This window comes from Chionomys nivalis, chromosome 12 (genome assembly GCF_950005125.1).
Source record: "Chionomys nivalis chromosome 12, mChiNiv1.1, whole genome shotgun sequence".
Lineage (NCBI taxonomy): Eukaryota > Metazoa > Chordata > Mammalia > Rodentia > Cricetidae > Chionomys > Chionomys nivalis.
Genome location: NC_080097.1, coordinates 48,837,708 through 48,856,936, shown reverse-complemented (window position 1 = coordinate 48,856,936; position 19,229 = coordinate 48,837,708). Strand labels below are relative to the sequence as shown.

At 45.2% G+C, this 19,229-nt stretch overlaps 1 protein-coding gene across 7 annotated transcripts in view; it reads right to left on the bottom strand.

Annotated features, from left to right (window-relative positions):
- Msra (methionine sulfoxide reductase A) overlaps positions 1-19,229 on the bottom strand; it is a 321,992-nt gene that overhangs the window by 198,085 nt on the left and 104,678 nt on the right. Inside the window, exon 1 of one of the 7 annotated variants that reach the window (XM_057786128.1) lies at positions 6,847-8,843. The exons of the other annotated variants lie outside the window; for them this stretch is intronic. The gene's annotated coding sequence lies outside the window, so the exon portion shown is untranslated. Of the gene's footprint in view, positions 1-6,846; positions 8,844-19,229 lie in introns of those variants that run through there. 7 annotated transcript variants of the gene reach the window in all.

The following is a 19,229-nucleotide window of genomic DNA, read 5'->3' as shown; positions in this document are numbered from 1 at the left end:
GCAAATTGGCCGTGTCTCATGTCCTTGACCTCCCTGTCTGGCCTCTAGTTCTGTATCCCTTGCCTATTCATTCTTCCCAGTGTAACCACAGTGATCTTTCAACATGGAAAAAAATCTAAATAATATAACATAAACTCCCAAGTACCCTCCCATGTCCATCAAAATTGTTGCTGACAAAAAAAATATATCTGAACAAACAGCTCTGAGAGGAATGGGTCATTTGGCTCAGTCTCAGAAACTCGATCTGTCAGGGTGGGAAGGCAAAATGAACAATGTCCTCATCACGGCAGCCATGAGGGAGAGAGAGCACCTGTGTTTATGGGCTCTTCCCCTTTTCTTCCTACGTTCCACCAGGGCTACATGGTGATATCACCCACACTCAGGGAAGGTTCCCCACCCCTTTTGCTAATGGGATCACCCTCACAGACACACTCAGAGGCATGCCTTAGGAATCTTCTCGGCAGGTCTCAATGCAGTCAAGCCGACAGGCAGGATTAACCGCATTTCGTCCTCATGACTCTGAGGCTAGAGTCAGTGCTGCTGCTGGCCTCAAGGATTCGTAAGGACTGCTTACCAAGCCTCTCCTCCCTCCCCTACAGACACCTCTGCCTTGTTCACTAGGGCTGCACTAAACATTCGTGTTTCTCCATGGACAAGGACCAAATTTTCCAGTGAATAATGGCAAGCTCAGAGGGCAGTGGCCACATCCCATGTCCCATTATCTCATAAACCCAGCATGTAGTGACACAGAGCTTTTCAGTATTTGTTAAGCTAGTAAATGAAGTAAATAGAATTTAAAAGTCTCTTTAAGCCAATATAAAAGACCCAGTAAATAGACACACCTACACCCCCATACTGTTGCATTACTTAATGGGAGATGGTCTAAGAAATGTATTCTTAAACACCATTCTGCATGTTTACACAAACTAAACTTGGTCAAGACATCACTAACTTCGTAAGGAAACTTTAGGCCACCATCAACTCTGGTCTGTTGTGATTCAAACACTTTTGCGTTATGTGACCAGATATCTGTCTGTGTGCACGTGTGTGTGTGCATGCAGGGTGCACATGTATGTGTGTTGAGTACATGTGAAGACCAGAGGACACCCTCAGTTGTCATTCCTCAAGTGCCATCTGCCCTATTTTTGAAACATCGTCTTTCACTGGCCTGGAAGTCACCAATTGGGTTAGGCTGGCTGGCCAGTAAGCCCCAGAGATCCACCTGCCTCCCCAGCACTTGAGAGGCAAGTACACACCACTACCATGTCTGGCTTTTCTAGGGGTGGTCAGGTCCTTATGCATGCAAGGCAAGGACTCCAATAACTAAGCCATTGGCATAGTCCTACAGTATCCTCTTTTGAAAAAAAAAAAATACAAAGAGCATGTTTCCCACACATAAAGGTAAACACTTGAATTGCCACTCAGAATCAGAGACCCAACTGGGTGGCCTCATGAGCAGGAAGCCAATGTCCCACCCACCGATGCTGGAGCCTCCTTCCTAGCTGCTTACCTCCTCGTGTCTGGGAAGACGGCAGGGCTGACGGAAGTAGGCATGCAAGTGTTCCACACCGGACAGGAAGGAGCAAGTCAGCACTGTCCTCTCTGGTGAGATGCCTCTATCTCATCTTTTATTCCAGAGCCTGAGGCCCAAAGATAATTGTTTCTATAAATTGATTTTACATTTTCTTCTGGAATACAGATCATTGAGTCTTACGTCAGCCCTGTGGCAGTCTATGCAGCCTTAGCAAGAGAAAGACAGGACAGGCTGGGATGACAGGGAAGGAGGTTGTGTGATCTCGAGCCCCTCCCACGTCCTGGCTGGACAACCTTGACCTATCATTTAACCTCTGTGAGGCTTTCCCTCATTCGGAAAGTCTCTCCATTATGCATTTCCTCATTTGAACTACCTCGTGAGTGGCTTTGAGAATTACATTAGATATGTAAAGCCTGGCACACTGCAAGTATTGCACAACTGCCAGGCTAGCATTGGAATCTGCGTGGGAGCTTTCTATCGAAAAAAAAATAAATAACTAGATCTGAATCAGGAAATGGTGTATCTTATCCCCCTCCGCACGCGTGTTCATGGCAGACATCACTAATCACTTTCCATATTCTCTCAAAATCCTCTCTCATTAGAACAACCCAGAGAGTCAATTATCATTCAGAGACAGAATACAGAACAACATCACCTGTCAGTCCTGGCCTGAGTGAAGGAAACAGAAAGATGCGACCAAAAGAGAAAAAAAAAGTAGTTGTTTTCTTCCTCACTTCTACCAGTAATCTGCAGTAAAATCCCCTCAATAATGTATCAGACTCCCTGCAGTGGGAGCTTCCTCTCACCTATGGAGGATAGAATCCAAGTGAATGCTTCCAACTTCAGACAGAGCCAACCTTATATACACTGTATTTTACTCTATATGACCGACAGCCTTGCTACATACATAGTACCAGAATTAAACTGTCCTTCCATCTTTGTTTGTGGGTATTGAGGGATGGGGTATTTTTTTTTTTTTTTTTTGGTTTTGCTTTTTTTTACCTGATGTCTCCTTTGAATCACTACTAATAAATTCTGGGACCCTGATTAAGTAAAATAAGGGTTACTTTAACCCAAGTACCTCAGTACTGCAAGTACCTCAGTACTCTGATAGCTAAGATGGCTGCCAAGTGGCCAATGGACAGGAAACCAGTCAAAGGGATGATCCAGATCCCAGGCAATGCAGAGTGAAATGCGCAGTATTCCATGTCCCTCAGAACAGTACACAGCTTTAAACTCTTTGTTCACATATGGAAGTTTTCTGTTTAATTGTTTTGGGCTACAGTTGATCCCAGGTCACTAAAACCTCAAAGAGCAAAATTTCAAATAAGAAGCAAAACAATATACAGCTTTAGAATAAGAAGGTAAGGAGAGGAGTACTGGGGGCAGGGGTGAGGACTGTGAGTTCTTTAAAACCCAAACAAGACAGCACATGGGGGTAGAGGCAGGAGGATCAGGATGTGATGCCAACCTCAGTTATATAGAGACTCTGAGGCCATTCCGGGCTATAAGAGATCCTGGCTCAACAAAATCCAGCAACGAAGGATTTGTCCCTGTAAGTCAAAAGAGCACATCTCCCCACCCCCCATTGAAACTCTGCTACAGCCACGTGTCTAAGGTATCTAGGGACCCCAGAGCCAGAATTGGTTACCTATCTGGGGGTGACACCGGCATTTGTAAATGGCAGCATTCACAAGTTTATGCTCCGAAATTAGTGGCATAATTCACCATAAGAAACCGGCTAGCTCACCGAACAGAAAAATCATGCATTAGCTGGGCCCTCCCTATTGATTACTGCAGGGAAGGACAGGAGGGGTGACAGGCAGAGACATCTGTGGCCCAGTCACAGCAGGGTAGAGGCCTCCAATCTGGCTGGCTGAGCACATGTCCCTGCCTCTGCTCCCTGCTCAGTGGGGGCCCTTCCAAAGCCATGTGTGCAGTTCATGGTGATGATGTGTCCTCTGTCAAGGGTAGATGAGCATGGGGGCGGATTTTCATCTATTCTGAAAGCCTCCTGCTTGAAGAACACAGAGGTTAATGTAAGCAAGGGTCAGAGTTAACTCTGACGGGCATTTTGAAAGGGACCCGAGGGACATGTACTCAAGGCTTCAGAAGAAGGCACTGACACCACTGGATTTTGTCCATGAAAGTCTAAGATGCCCCAAATATTATGGCAGCTTCCTTTCTTGAACAAAGGACAACAGACACTGCCTAATTGCGTGTTTGCAGTAATTTAGACCCACACACAACCACCCAGCCCTAAGCTGCCTGACTTGTATCTAAATTACGATGGCTAAAACCTGTATCTTATGAAAGAAGAGGATGGCAGGTGGCAGGGAAATGGAAGGCTGGAGAGCAGACCCCACCCCTTGGGCTTCTCCTGGGCCCAAGCTCCTTCTGACTGGCTAGTCAATGGGATATTGCCCGGTTAGAGCGTCTAGGAACAATGGCTGCTGTCCTGGAAAACAGAGTCACCAGAAGGTGCAAGAGCTTTGGTCCTGACTATGCCTGCAACAAAAACTCGCCACAAAGACCTGACCTCACTTCAGACCACAGACACTGAGGAAAAGAGCCTGAAAGCAGGACAAGAGTTTAGCGTCTATGCCTGTTGTGTGTCGTCTCCTTTGCCAACTATTAAACTTTCAGTCAGATTCCTGCCCAACCTTACACATAGGCAAGTGGATCATCTAGTGGCTGCCTCAGAACTGGTAATAGAAGGCTGATTTGCCTCGTTTGCCTAATCTCTCCTATCTTCTTCAGGACTGAAGATACTGAGTGCCCAGGAACACTGATTCTCACAGGCAGGTCACTCCATGAGTAACAATCACCCCGCGATGAGCGGCCTAAGCTATCCTCACACACCAGAGCAGTCATCTGTCATCTAGTGGAGAGAACTGAATGACTAGATGGAGCAATAGACATCCCCAGAGCCACGGGGTCCTCACAGAACCAGACCTGAAATAATGATCAGCCATACTATTGTTTACCACAATTGCTGGGCTGTATGCAGTAGACCCCACTTCGTTCCTTCCTCCAGCACCTGTCAATATTCCCAAACAGAAGATTTAGGATACCAGCCATCTGCTTCCCAATGTCAACACATTCAGTGGGAAGTTCCGTTACTACTCTGTGTTTCCAGGCCTTCAAAATGGTAAGTGGTTGAGGTTTTGTTGTGACAACACCTTTACCCCCTGCAAAATATCCTGATAAAAGCAATTTGGGGGGGAAGGCAATTGGTTTGGCTTCCAATTCCAGGCTATATTACTTCACGGTAAGATAGTGTCAGTGGCAAGTTCTTGAGACAAGTGGTCACATCACATCTACAGTTGTGAGAGCTGAAGTTATGTTTTAAGTTTAAATGACTGTGCTTAAGAGATCTATAAAACCAAAATGCCTTTAACCTGAAAGGCCCACTTGCCCAAGGACAGGTAATGTCCTAGAATGCTGGGGGCTGTTGTTCACATATGATAACAAGCCCTGTGTTTTCACTTCTGTAAACAAGATTGGTTGCCCCAGCTGCACAGGATGTACTTGATCACGTGTAGGCAGGATGTATGCTGGCCTCCTACTGGACAAAGGCAGGAGGTATATAGTCTAATGGGTTTTGTCTTCATGAGCACCTGACTAATGGAATTTGCCACCATTATCTGGGAACACCAGGTATTTAATGAAGCTTACTTCAAATTTGGCTCAAAAATTATAGTGTGGTTTTAGTCTCACTTGGCAGGATTAACACAGTCAAGAGCAGAAAGAAATGTCCGCTGTTCCTTATTTGCCAGTCAGTTCTCTGCTAGCTTTCTTCACTCTTACAAGGTTAAGGGCCCAGCCCACTAAACAGTGCTGCCCACTGTGGGTTAAGTCTTCCCACTTCAATTAACAATCAAGACAACCCCCACAGACATGCCCACATGACAGTTTCATCTAGGCAATTCCTTCCTCAATTGAGAATCCCTTCTCAAGAGATGCTAGGCTGTGTCGAGTTGAGAGCTAAAATTAGCCAGTACACCAGTTTCTAACGAGAATGGTGATCAACATTCTCATTGGGTCTGAGATGAAAAGTCTGTTGACCTCCCAAAACAAGAGTCTCCCAATCCCTTCCTTCATTCTTTACTGCTCCTTCTCCGGATCACGCATTCAAGGCGTCTGGAGGAAGTAAGCAGCATCCATGCAACCCCCAGGATCTGATTCTGGACCAGTCTCTTCCATCTTCGGTGGAAAAGTCCCTCCAGAACATTGACCAGATCCTGCCTCGGGTCCCCTCCACAACATCAAAGACAGTTTGTATGTCACTCAGATGTGGGGCAGGGACCCTGGAGGAGGAGAGAGAATCGTCTCTAGCCAAGCACACGCATGGGCACTAGAGTCCTATCTATTATTGGCATTCTGTTCTTACAGTTTGGGGTTACAGTGTTTGGGAATACAGTGTTTGGGGAAATGCTGACAACAATAACAAAAGTTATGCCATTCTGAGATAGATGGTTATTTGTTGTAATAAGAGTGGCGGGGCTGTGTCCCCAGCACCCGGCCGCCCACATGGCTAGCTTATGCCCCGAAATAATTACACGGAAACTGTATTCTTTTAATCACTGCCTGGCCCATTAGTTCCGGCCTCTTATTGGCTAGCTCTTACATATTGATCTAACCCATTTCTAATATTCTGTGTAGTACCACGAGCTGGCTTACCAGGAAAGATCTTAACCTGCGTCTGTCTGGAGTGGGAGAATCATGGCGACTCCACTGACTAGGCTTCTTTCTCCCAGCATTCTGTTCTGTCTACTCCGCCTACCTAATTTTCTGTCCTATTAAAGGGGCCAAGGCAGTTTCTTTATTACTTAACCAATGAAACAACAGATAGAAAGATGACCCACCTCCATCATTTCCCCTTTTTCTGTTTAAACAAAAAAATGGCTTTCACTTTAACATAGTAAGATTACATATAACAAAATAGTTATCAAGCAAGAATTACAGTTACAATATTTATATCTATTTTATCTTTTATCATAATTAAGGAAAACTATAACTATAACTAACCATTCTTCAACTCCATCAAAGACTCCAGAAGGATATAATATTACCTAAGCAAACAAGAAATCCAAAGTTCTAGAAATGACAGAGACATCTCACTGCCTGACAGTCACACAAAGTTCTTTTGTACCACTGGGGCATCCATCTTCAGCCTACAGGCCATAGTATTCAGCAGACATTTCCATGAAGCAGGAAATTTCAAAGACAGTTCAGTCACTATCTGCTGTGTCCTGCAGAATGTCTCGTAGACTCTTTTATAAATCAGGAACCCTGAAAAACCATCTCACCTTTAGGCAAGTTCAGCAGTCCTTTCTCTGCGGGTTCTTTGTATCCAGTTTATGCATCAGTCCATGCAAGAGCAGTTTCTTGCCCAAATGGCTATCAAACTCCTTAAGGAGCCTCTTTGGTGCCCATCTTCCTCTTGAAGTAGATTGGTGCTGCCAGGAGCAGACGTGTCTCATTGTCATGAAAAGCCCTAAATTATTAAAACATTAAATGCCATATTCTGCAGTCTTTGAAAGATATGAAGAATGCCTATCTGAAATATATCTATGCATATCTAGAAAATCTAACATGACTACAAGCTTGACTATTATCAATGATTATCCATTAACAACCTATATTTCCTAATTATACATTACATTTTTAAATGAACTACATAATCACAATACCTTAATCAAGAGCAGAAATACACATACATATAACAAAATTGACCTTAAAATCCATGCCAATGCAAATTATTCATATCTATATCATATCCCCCTTTAAATGTAAAAGAATATTCATAAACAATATTTGGGAACATGGGCGCAGTTTTTTCTCTCCAAACTGCTTCCTGCTGAATGGGGGCGCTGTATTCAGATCTTTCATGGTGTAACCTGTGTGTCAGGGTCATCTCAGTCGGCAGTTGAATAAGTAATTTTCTGAAGGTGTTCACAGCAACCTTTCAGGAGGGCGTGGTCTGTCATACCATATTGGGATAGACGAAATCCACAGGGTCGCATCCTCTGTGAAAACAAAAGAAGACCCTCTCCAAAGCATCATATCCTTAGACCCATATTCTGAAATCATAATACCTTTGTATCCATTCTGGTTTAGCTTGGCAGCCCATATAATGAAATCTCTCTCTGTACTTAGCTCCTTTACAGTCAAAAATTTTAAAGAAAACACAATAATACAAAGAATCCAGACTCTCTGTGAATTTTCCATTTTTACGTGGCTTATTTTTCTTTATTTCTTTTACTCTGTCTCTTTAAAGACTTTACCCTTTTTTTTAAGACATTAACTTTATTCTTTATATATTTTTTTTTCTCTCTCTCAAGCCTACGTACATTCATCCAACAGTGTCTGAATCAGTTCTATTGTGAATCTGTAATTTTTTTTTTACTATCCAGGAGCATTTCTTAAAATGTTAAGCAATTCTCAAAAACTTAAGTTGCACCATTTAGAGGTATTATGGTACTGCCTGTGTCCTGCCCAGTCTAAACCTTAACTGCGCTGTTATTATGGTAATTACGGTAGTTCCTGCCTGAGACCAGCAGAGTTCAGCATGGTGGAGCTGAGCTGCTCCTGCATCAGAACCATTTGGTGCCCCTGAGTCACACACAGTTCCAGGCACACAGCAGTCCACACTGTCATCAAGCAAGCTGTAGCTCTTTACTCCAAATGCTCCATTCAAAGACTCTGTCTCCCGCAGGAGCCAGACAGAGATTGTGATGGCGGCCCAGCCCAGAAAGCCGGCATTTTAAAACAGCCAGTTTTTTCCTGTTGCTGAGTCAGGACAATTTCTTTGCCACACGCAACCCACAAACAGCAAAAAGCTGTCTTAAATTCTCTCTGTGTCCTTTTTAAGCCCTCTCAGGTTTTACGTGGAGTTCATTAGCACGTTGGGTGCCACTCTGTTGTAATAAGAGTGGCGGGGCTGTGTCCCCAGCACCCGGCCGCCCGCATGGCTAGCTTATGCCCCGAAATAATAACACGGAAACTGTATTCTTTTAATCACTGCCTGGCCCATTAGTTCCGGCCTCTTATTGGCTAGCTCTTACATATTGATCTAACCCATTTCTAATATTCTGTGTAGTACCACGAGCTGGCTTACCAGGAAAGATCTTAACCTGCGTCTGTCTGGAGTGGGAGAATCATGGCGACTCCACTGACTAGGCTTCTTTCTCCCAGCATTCTGTTCTGTCTACTCCGCCTACCTAATTTTCTGTCCTATTAAAGGGGCCAAGGCAGTTTCTTTATTACTTAACCAATGAAACAACAGATAGAAAGATGACCCACCTCCATCAGTTATTTCTAAGAGATTATCATACCTGGTTTTCTGGCAGCATCAGGAAGTGAGAAGAATAGGGCTAGGAAGGCAGGCTACACAGCCGACTCAGTAAGGAGAGACAAAGGCCCAGAACAAAGACAGCAGGACAGGAGCTGCTGCCGCCTGCTGGATTACAGAGGACTTTTCTTCCTTCTTCACATGACTGTGGGCTCTAGTTTTCTTTTTGGTTTTTGGTTTTTTGTTGTTGTTGTTGTTGTTTTTTTTTCCTGAGAAGCCTTTATTTGATAATCAGTCAACTAAAAATAAAAGGAAAAACCATCAAAAGACAGTATTTTAAAAATCAAAATGTTGCACTGGGTGGTGGTGGCACACGCCTTTAGTCCCAGTACTAGGAAGGCAGAGGCAGGTGGATCTCTATGAGTTCGAGGTCAGCCTGGTCTACAAGAGCTACTTCCAGAAAAGGCCCCAAAGCTACAGAGAAACCCTTGTCTCAAAAAAAAAAAAAAAAAAAAATGTTTTCTTCTTGGCTCAATCTGATCCACAAAGAAGGGGGGCAGGCCTCTCAGTATGAAAATCACCAACAGCTCCACTTTCTGCCTGCCCTTCCTGTTTGAACCCGCAAGACCCTTCCTCTCTATGATCCAAGCACCACGAACTCAATCTAGTCCTGAGGAATGAGGCCTCAGCTGCTAGGATCTAGCAATGGAAGCAGCTGTGTGACCAGGCTGTTTCTGTCTGATGGGGGTTGAGACGTTGCTCCAGACTTGGGCAGGGCTGATGAGTTCATTAGTTCATAAACTGTGCAGAAAGGATGAAGAAGGTTGATGGGGGTGGGGAGGGGGACGGGGAGCACAGAGCTGCCCCGCATGTCACAGCGGAGGAATCCATCCTCTAGCCAAGCAAGTTGGGAAGCTTATGGGTTGCTGGTTCTCTGCCAGGCTCTGTGACACAAAGAGAAAGATGAAGTGTCTTCCCTGTCATCACCCTTCATCAGCGAGCACAGCCAACACCCTCCTCGGGACTGCTGGTCCTAGCCATGCGCCCTAGCTTCTGTACCAGAGAAGGCTGTTGCTCTTAAAGCTCCCCGCTCTGGTGCAGTCCCCTCCCCAGGGCACCCAAGCTCCCAGGCTCACCCCATCACCCCAGGAAATGCATTCCATCATCACCCCTTTCATCTGGAGCGCTTCACTTTGGGGGTGTTTTTATTAATCACCACATTGAACCACAGCTAACTTCTGCACTTGGGAATGCATGCAATATTACAGGATGGAAATTTCCGGACTTCATGAACCCCGCCCCCTCATTAATACAACTAATTCCTAATGACTATCAAAATCAGATCATCTTGGAGTTGGGGAGACGGCCATTAGTAAAGTGCCTGCCATCCTAGCTTGAGGACCTGAGTTCAGATGTCTGGCACTCCTATAAAGAAAGCCAAGCATGGCTGCACCCATCTATGCTGGCTGCACACCAGTGCTGGGGGAGAGAGAAGACAGGCAGATCCTTAGAACTCAATGGCCAGCCAGACTAGTCAACCAGGGAATGTCAGGGTCTGTGACAGGCTCTGTCTCAAATGGTAATGTGGAGAGCAATAGAGGAACATCGCTATGTCAACCTCTAGCCTACACACACACACACACTATACACACACATATATGTATACACACACAGAGAGATGCACATATCATGTTGCATACATGCATTTAAAAAGCAGATAATCTTGAGAGTATAAACTGGACTCAGTGATGTCCTTGTGAATAGAACTGTTGAAAATGCTGGCAGCTGGCGGTGATGATGCACACCTTTAATCCTAGACGGGGGGAGGGGGGGCAAGCAAATCTCTGTGAGTTCGAAGCCAGCCTGGTCTACAAGAGCTGGTTCCAGGACAGCTAAGGCTGTTACACAGAGAAGCCCTGTCTTGAAAAAAAGAAAGGAAGGAAGGAAGAAAGGAAAAAGAAAAGAAGATGCTGGCACACAGGAGTAAGTCAAGACCAGTCCCCCTTCCATACTAACATGTTACTGCGACCTACAGCTTCTAAAGCACAGTGTAGATTTTAATAAGCATGGCAAACATATCTTTGTAAAAAGACAGAGAAATCATACTTCTAATACTGTTTTTGTTTTTGTTTGGTTTTTTTTTTTTTTTTTTTTTTTTTGGTTTTTCAAGACAGGGTTTCTCTGTCTCAGCTTTGGTGCCTGTCCTGGAACTAGCTCTTGTAGACCAGGCTGGCCTCGAACTTACAGAGATCCGCCTGCCTCTGCCTCCCGAGTGCTGGGATTAAAGGCATGTGCCACCACCGCCCGGCCTAATACTGTTTTTGAAAACGTTTGTCTCCTAAGGCTTGTAGGGGCTGAGCCTGGATAGTTTGTGTTGCTTTATGGCCCTGGTATACTGCTGACGCAGGTATTCACTTTCTCCCTGGTATCTGTCCAGGGAGATCAGTTTGGGCATATCAAAATAACAGCGTCACATCACAGTCAAGTCCTTGGGATGTAATAAAGGTACACAGACCTCGGAGGCATCTTCTCATCCAATCACCAGGCACGCTATTTCCTTGGAGCCTAACCCGGCGCTTCTTGTACCCACAAGAACTGTTGTACCCACTAACAGTTCTACACACCACCCCGGAGGAGCCTGTTCACAGTTCGCTGACACCCAGAGCATTCTGCTCATCTCTCTGTCCTCTCGGGGACCATGTCAGCTCAGGCAGATGACTACACCTTCCCTTGATGGCACATGGGCTGCCTGAAGGTGGTATATGGTGCTGTCAGCTGTATGTCAGCTGCTGAGCGGGAGTGGCCTGACAACTCCCGCCCTCTCTGGCAGTGATAAATGGCCAGCCTGATGCTCAGCTGAGCCTGTGGGGCTCAGCCTTCCCCACGCAATCTGTTCTGGAGGCTAACCCCCTTCCCTACAGAGTCTCTGGCACTACAGCGGTAGTCCGCTTAGGTCTGGAGAGAGTGGGCCTGGTTGGCTCTATGGCTGCTGTTCTTCCACAGGGAAGGAATCCTGACATTATTCTGTGCTGGAAGCACAGACTACATTGGTACAAACCTCACAGCAAACTCAACTCCACTCGTTCCCCTCCACCTGGGGAATGAAGCAGATACAGCTAAAAATCGGTGATTTTCAGAAAGACAAATTGGGGTGGGTATGAACACAATGCTGGCTTTGTACAGTTGGTCTCTGCTACATGAACAGCCTCCCAGTTGCTGAAGTCATTGTCTGCTTCAGAAGATCAGAAGGGAAGAAAAATTTCTAAGGAGATTAAAGTATTGCTAAAGAGGTGGGACACCGGCAAGGTCCAGCAAAGACCGGGGCTGCAGGATGGGATATTGTTCCTTTGCTTATGGATTAATAGTAAGTGCAGGGGTCATACATAAAAGAGCACTAGCAACATTCTGCCAAGAAAAGAATTCTGTTGGGTAAGAATGCATCCTCATATGGAACAAAGGAGGGAAAGCACAGGAGAGGATGTATGACACACTGAGGTTTGCTTAAAACACAACACACACACACACAGTTCTTTAGAATCAACTCTTCTTGAACTCTTCTTGGAGACAGAGCATCTTTGAATTGGCTGCCCTAAAAACACTGTCTAAGGACCTAGCCTTTGGAGATAGCAGGGTGCATTCATGGCTAATTAGGGGAAGTTAGATAACTCAGTACATACCCATATTAATGAACAAAACTTCTCTCTCACTCCTCTCTCTCTCTCTCTCTCTCTCTCTCTCTCTCTCTCTCTCTCTCTCTCTCTTGGTTTTTCGAGACAGGGTTTCTCTGTAGCTTTGGAGCCTGTCCTGGAACTAGCTCTTATAGACCAGGCTGGCCTCGAACTCACAGAGATCCTCCTGCCTCTGCCTCCCAAGTGCTGGGATTAAAGCTGTGCATCACCACCGCCCAGCTATTTTTACTTATCTTTCTATGCTAATCAGAACGTCTAAGCTTTCCGCACATGGATCTGGGCATCTAACTACATGAAGGGACAGAGAAGAGGGCAAATGCTGAGCATCTACTACCTTCCTTGTGTGTGCTCAGGCACACATTTGCAAAGATAGGTTACTGGTGCTGAACGCGTCAATTGGGAGGAAACACGAGCTAAATAATCCCAAGATAACTCTGAACAGAGTATTCTAAGGTTTTTCTTTATTAAAAGGGAAAACTCATGGAACAGGAACGGGATCCAACATCAAGGTGTGGAGCACAGGAAGAAGAGGCTGAGTTGGGCGGGACCCTGGCTTTTGGTACTCTAAATCACACCCTGACCTGGTCCAGTCTCTTAAAGGCCATTGGCTAATGTAGGCTCCCCAACAGGTCATTTCTTGGAAAATTTCCTAATTCAGCTGGGCCTCTGCTGAATAAAATGGGATCAATGTTTGAAAACGCAGGAATCAAGAAAGGAGAAGGCAGAAGCCTCCCATACAACCTACACTGGGGCAAAGCTGGTGTCTGTCTCTGCAGGGGCCATCAGTTTCTACACAGATATGCCTGAAGGGGGTCCAAAGTGGATCAGGGATTTGGACCCTACAGCCCCAGAGATGGAGAAGATAACTGTGACCTGTCAAACCTCAGCTACAAAGGGAGTTAGTACAGGCCCAGCAGAAAATCTGTTTTGTGTAGTTATATCTTGATAGGTTTGTCAGGTTCTTAGTGCTAAGAGTAAATTACAGTAATCAGTGTTTTCTGTCACATTCTTGTCCCCAAAGACTGAGAGCTCAGAGTATAAACTATTGGGGGGAAGGTTTCTGGGAAGCAGCCAAGGGAACACAGGCAAGTCCCCAACTTAAAAATAAGTCACACTTTGAAAGCAAGTTTATGAGGCCTGGGACACAGAACCCATTTCCCATGAACATGCTGGCATATATGGTGGTGAGCCACCCCCACGTGGCCTGCTTGACCTGTAATGAGTCTTCAACAGAACTATGCCCAGGTTTCTGGCCACGATTTAGGAAGTACTTTTGCAGTGAGAGAGTACATTCTTAAGTTCTCCTGCGTAGCATCAAGAAAACACCCTCAACACTGATAACTTGCCACTTCTCCAAGCTGCCCAGCTACTAACCTGACTACAGAGACAAATCTCAGGCCCATGGAGAGCTGACTCCCTCCCACTTAGGGCAGAAATCACCTGCTTCAGAACAGCCATCATCTGAATGCAGCAAACATTTCCAATGCCAAAGCCCAGTTCATGTCAGGACAGGAAGCTCAGGGTCGTTCAGAAGGCTGGAACCCCGGTGCCTCAGGCTATGGTCTCACCTGAAAAACGGGGTGCTGGTGGGATTTGGTGAGCTTGAGGATGTACTCCCTTGGCTCTAAGTGCACACTCCAACTTCTCTGCCCTGCTCTGTCAAGAAGGGTGGCTTGGATGCCCTCCCCTTGAGTGTGAGTTGAGCTTAATGTGCCTCTGTTGGATTGAACACAACAGGAGTGATGGGAGGTCCGCTCTGAGCACAGGTAGTCATGGACATCTGTCATAAATGCCCTCTGGTTCTCTCCTGGGTGGCTCACACTAGGAGGCATCTCTTGCCATGTGATGAGGCAGCCTTGCGAGGAGGCCCATGTGACAAGACACTAGGCCTTATGCAAGGTCACATGAGACGCAGGCATATGACACACAGCAGTCACCTGAGGGACTCTGACCTGGGGACCCAGCTGGGCCACAGACAGATTCCTGACCTCAACGCCATGAGATTAACAGGGAACTGTTGTTTTAAGCTGCAAGTTTGGAAATACTTATTACTCAGAAATATGAAAGTAAAATAGCAATATGTTCTAATGAAAGAAATCATGCAATTTATTTGCTTTTCTTTTTTACAAAGAAAAACTAACTATGTAAGCCAAGAAAGCAAACCACTTTTTATATAGTTGATTTCCATAGGAAGGAAACAATAAATTTCCAGTCTCACTGATTTGCAAATCAATCCTTGGAAGAGGAGCCATTTCTAAGTTGCAGACCCTCGCTATGTGGTTTATTTTCTCCACAGATGTGCCCCAATCCCACTCCCATGTGCAGGGCATTGCTAAAGCAGGCATTTCTGAACCACAGTAGGGATCGTGCGGAAAATATCTGAGCCAAGCTTTTAGCACTTTCGCGATGATTTTGGCAATTTTTATTCATTTGCGTTATCCAGGGGATTGTTAGTGGTTTCCTGTGCTGCTTTGTTTGGGAAGTTCTAGCTCTGCTTTGCAGGCTTTAGAAAAACAATGAAGAAAAACGTTTTCCGAGAATTCCCAGGGAAGCTAAACTTAAATTCATGCCAAAGGCCTCACTACAATAGAAAGCATTTTTATTTATTTTTTTTAATTTTGGTGGTGTATTGTTTGGTTGGCTGGTTATTTAGTTGAATCTGAGAGCTTTCCCCTTTGTTTATATGAAAGTATAAAGATGGTGAGATTGCCTTTTACTCATGGTGATACACTGACAGATATTTTCATCACTTGTGTAAGGGAATAAAAATCAAATCTGGAAAATTTAATTGTGGTTGACATTGGGAGGTATTGTCAGGAAAGTGCACAGCCCTGTCTCCCATTTGTCATGAAAATGAGGACAAAGATCGCAGGTGACAAAGTCTCAACTCAAAGGTGCTTACCAAAAACTCCTGCACAGCAGTCTGGGTCCAAGTAGGCAATGGGCACCACACAGTGCTAATTGGGGAAAGTTTGTTGTCCAGAACACTATGATGAAGGAGTCACTCTGTGGACTGGTGAACCTTGCTGTGGTGCATTAAGGATGAGAAAGAGGACTAGGAAAAGATACCTTGGAAAAGGATGGCATCAGTAGAAACTCTTTGAAAGATGTTCAACTTTTCTTCCCCAGGAGGCAGGCACCTTGGGTAACTGCTAAGCCTGTGGAGCTGGAGTCCAGGTCAAGGCTTTAGGGCATCTACAGAGTTCCTGGGCACAGCTCTGAGCATCATCAGGGCAGGCCTGGGCAGCACAGAGGCCTTGGTCTCCCATGGAACGGTTATCACCCGCTGAGTCTAAGCAAACCAGAACTGTGTTCTGGAACCACGGCTGGGCAGGCTTTTCTGGATGTCCTCACACCCACACCAGCCTTGACTCCATAAGAAATGGTCAGGAGAGACCTTTCCCAGCAACATTCCCTGGTTCCCTCTCCCAAGAGCCCTTTGTACTAGGATCACATGAACTGAGTAACACCAAAGCAACCCCTGTGTTTATCTCAGAGCTTATGCAGAGGGGATAAAAGGAAGCAAGCAACAACAAAAACTCACACACCTTGAGAGATGCAGATTACCCAAGTAGCACAAAAAAATTAGAAAATTTGACCAAGGAAACTTCATGCTCATAGATTTTCCCTGGAAAGTTCTGGATACATTTAAAGAAGACTGTCAGCCCTATGTAAACTACTTCATGAAAAAAAGGAGGAAGGGATTTTGCTCAGCTCATAATACCCGCATGACCATGAGGTCAAAACTAGGAAAAAAACACAGAAGAACTATAGACACTTCCCTTCCCTGTGAACATAAACACAAAAACCCTCTAAGAATACTGAATGCAGGAGCAAAACAAAAGGATAAGAAACATAACCAAGTGGGTTGATCCTAGAACTTGTCATTTAGACATCCAGAAAGTCCAGCAATAGATATTATCACATGATAATAAACTAAAAATCTGTGTGTGTGCATGTGTGTGTGTGTGTGTGTGAGAGAGAGAGAGAGAGAGAGAGAGAGACAGAGACAGAGAGAGAGAGACAGAGACAGAGAGAGAGAGGGAGAGAGAGAATGTTCCCTGCTGAAAGACTACATTTCCCAGCTTCCCTTGCAGACTACAGAAGTCATTTCTGACCCTGTAAAAGGTCATGTCCCACCTTCTTCTGGAGGTATTTGGCCATCCACACACATGGGTTACAAAGATGCCCCCTCACTGTGAATAAACATGGTCCTACCCAAGGTTTCCTTCTTACTATCTCTCTATAACTGCCTTTTTAATCATCTAACAGGGGGGAAAATCTAGATCTTCTCAATGAATTCTGAAAACCATTTGACACAATTCTGCCTCTATTTGTGAATTTTTTTAAGTTCTTGATAAACTAAGATGAAAACTTAATAAAGGATATCTTAAGAAAAAAATCTACATATGATGCTTTACCTCATATCATATGTAATGGTAAAACAATAATGTTTTCAGCCTTCACTTCCATACTTAACATGGCAGTGAAGGTCCCCATCATTTCCCTAGTAGAACAAAATCACTACAGAATTATCTCAGAGAGAAATAACCAGAGAATAAATCCATTCCAACAGGGAACAAGATGTTAAAGGACCAGGACCTTATAAGCTTAATTTTAAAACAATAATAGCACATAACTATCGCTTGCTGATAAAACGTAATATAATCAAAACATTTTAGGAAGAAATACTGACAAGGAAGTTGTGTCTTCTTATTATTGTCCTCCCCAGATGAATGGATCCTAGTTTGCAGAGAAAGGGATGATATAAATATCCCTTTGTGTGGGGGGTGGTCTTCTTGAAGGGTGGCTGTGTAAGTCAGGCCCCTCCATAGAATCCTGACTGCAGCATCCCTCACGAGGCCTCTAGCACCCAACAGGGAGGGGCTGAGGAGGAAGCTGGCCTTGTGCTAAGGAAACCAAGTTCTCTGTGAGTCTCCACTTCCTTTCTTGTGCATTATAGTTAGAATATGAAATATTCACCACAGATTCATGTGAACAGTTGGTCCCCAGCTGGTGGCACTGTTTAGGGAGGCTGTGGAGTTTAGTTGGCTAACATTAGTCTGAAAGGGTGGGGATTGAGGGTTATGGTCCAGCTCTGCCTCTGGCCTGAGTTCACCCCCCACCCCCCACCTCTCCCTGCTTCCTGATCTGCTGAGATGTGAGTGCGGCCCCTGTTGCTCCCACTGCCACCAACAGAGGTGTAGGACACTGCCATGCCCACTGCGAAGCCTGAGCTAAGGTAAAGCCTTCCTCCGCTCAGCTGCTTCTGTGAGGTGTTCCACCCCAGCAAGGAGGAAAGTAACTAACACACTGTGCTTCTTTCCAAAGTCTGCAGAGAATGACAACAGTCAGCGGACAGCTTCACTCTAGGGACACCCAAGAGCGGGTCCAGTGCAATCCCTCCAAGGCCATCCAGAAATCATGGGCCAAGTCCCAGAGGTCCCTGTGGATCACCTGGTAGTCAAATGCAGAGAAGCACTCAGCAGTGCTGTCTTCACGGGCACAGAGGAGGATTGGCAGCTGGCTGCATTGCTTTCTGGAGCAGAGAAAGGGCGCTGAAGCAGCCTTCTGTGGCACAATGGCAGGGACCCGTGTCTTTCAAACCCATCAGAGATGAAATGTGGAGCTAAAGTTGAAGCCTGATGGGAGCCCCAGCTGAAAAGAACACACCGGGAAATTGTTCGAAAACAAAAGCAATCTCTCTGCCAACACTAAAAAGCATGAATTTCCAGGATCAGGCCTCAGAATGGCTCATGACAGCTCATATAAAGAGATCTAAGCCTGGTATTTTTACAGAAACCAAAGCAAGACCTTTCTCTCTATACGGAGCTCAAAGATAAATGGCATATAGGATTTAAATCTAACATTTTCACTGAAGAGACAATAGTCTCCCAGCAAGACTGACCTTATTTCACGCAGAGGCGGCTATCCACTCACCGTTTCCTCTCCCGCCCCTTGCAGCCCAGCCACCGCTGCCCGAAATCCCTCTAGGTGACAAAGCCTCTCCTGCAGTGGAAGCTTTAAATCATGCATGCTTTTAAGGGAATGAGCAGAGACAATTTTACCCGGAGGTAAATAAATGGTCACCATCCAACATTCCTATGGCAGGTGTTGGCAAAAGCTGGTCAACCAGTCAAAACTAGTTTATCTCCTGTTTTTCTATGGTCCATGGTTCATGAGCTGAGGTTTGGTATTTTCTGTCCAAAAAAAAAAAAAAAGGCTGAGAAACATTCAGGAAGAAAAATGATTCTTGAGACATGAAAATTCTATGAGATTCAAATTCAAGAGTCATTAAGAAAAGTTTTCCTGGAGCAAAGCCACGCTCACTTGTGTATATATTGTCTCTGCTGCCTTCATTCTCCAACAGCAGACACAGGAGCTGTGACTGAGACCGTATGGCTTACAAAGCCTAAAACATTGACCATCTGGACCTTTATGGAAATCGTTTGCCAGCCCTGTCCTAGACCAGTTTGAGAAGAATATTAGGATGTGATGTTGGGGTGGCGGTGGTCAAGACAGGTCTATGTGAGAAAGTCCCGAAGCACAGAAGTCAAGCTCGGCTCACCGTACCCATATCCAATGCATGGCAGGATCGTTAGAAAGGGAACATCAGTTGGACCCATGTGTAGTATAGGATAGAATGTAGCTTTGTGTTCTGGTCCAAGAATGTTGCCTTTCAACAGATCATGTGACCCCTCTGAACTTC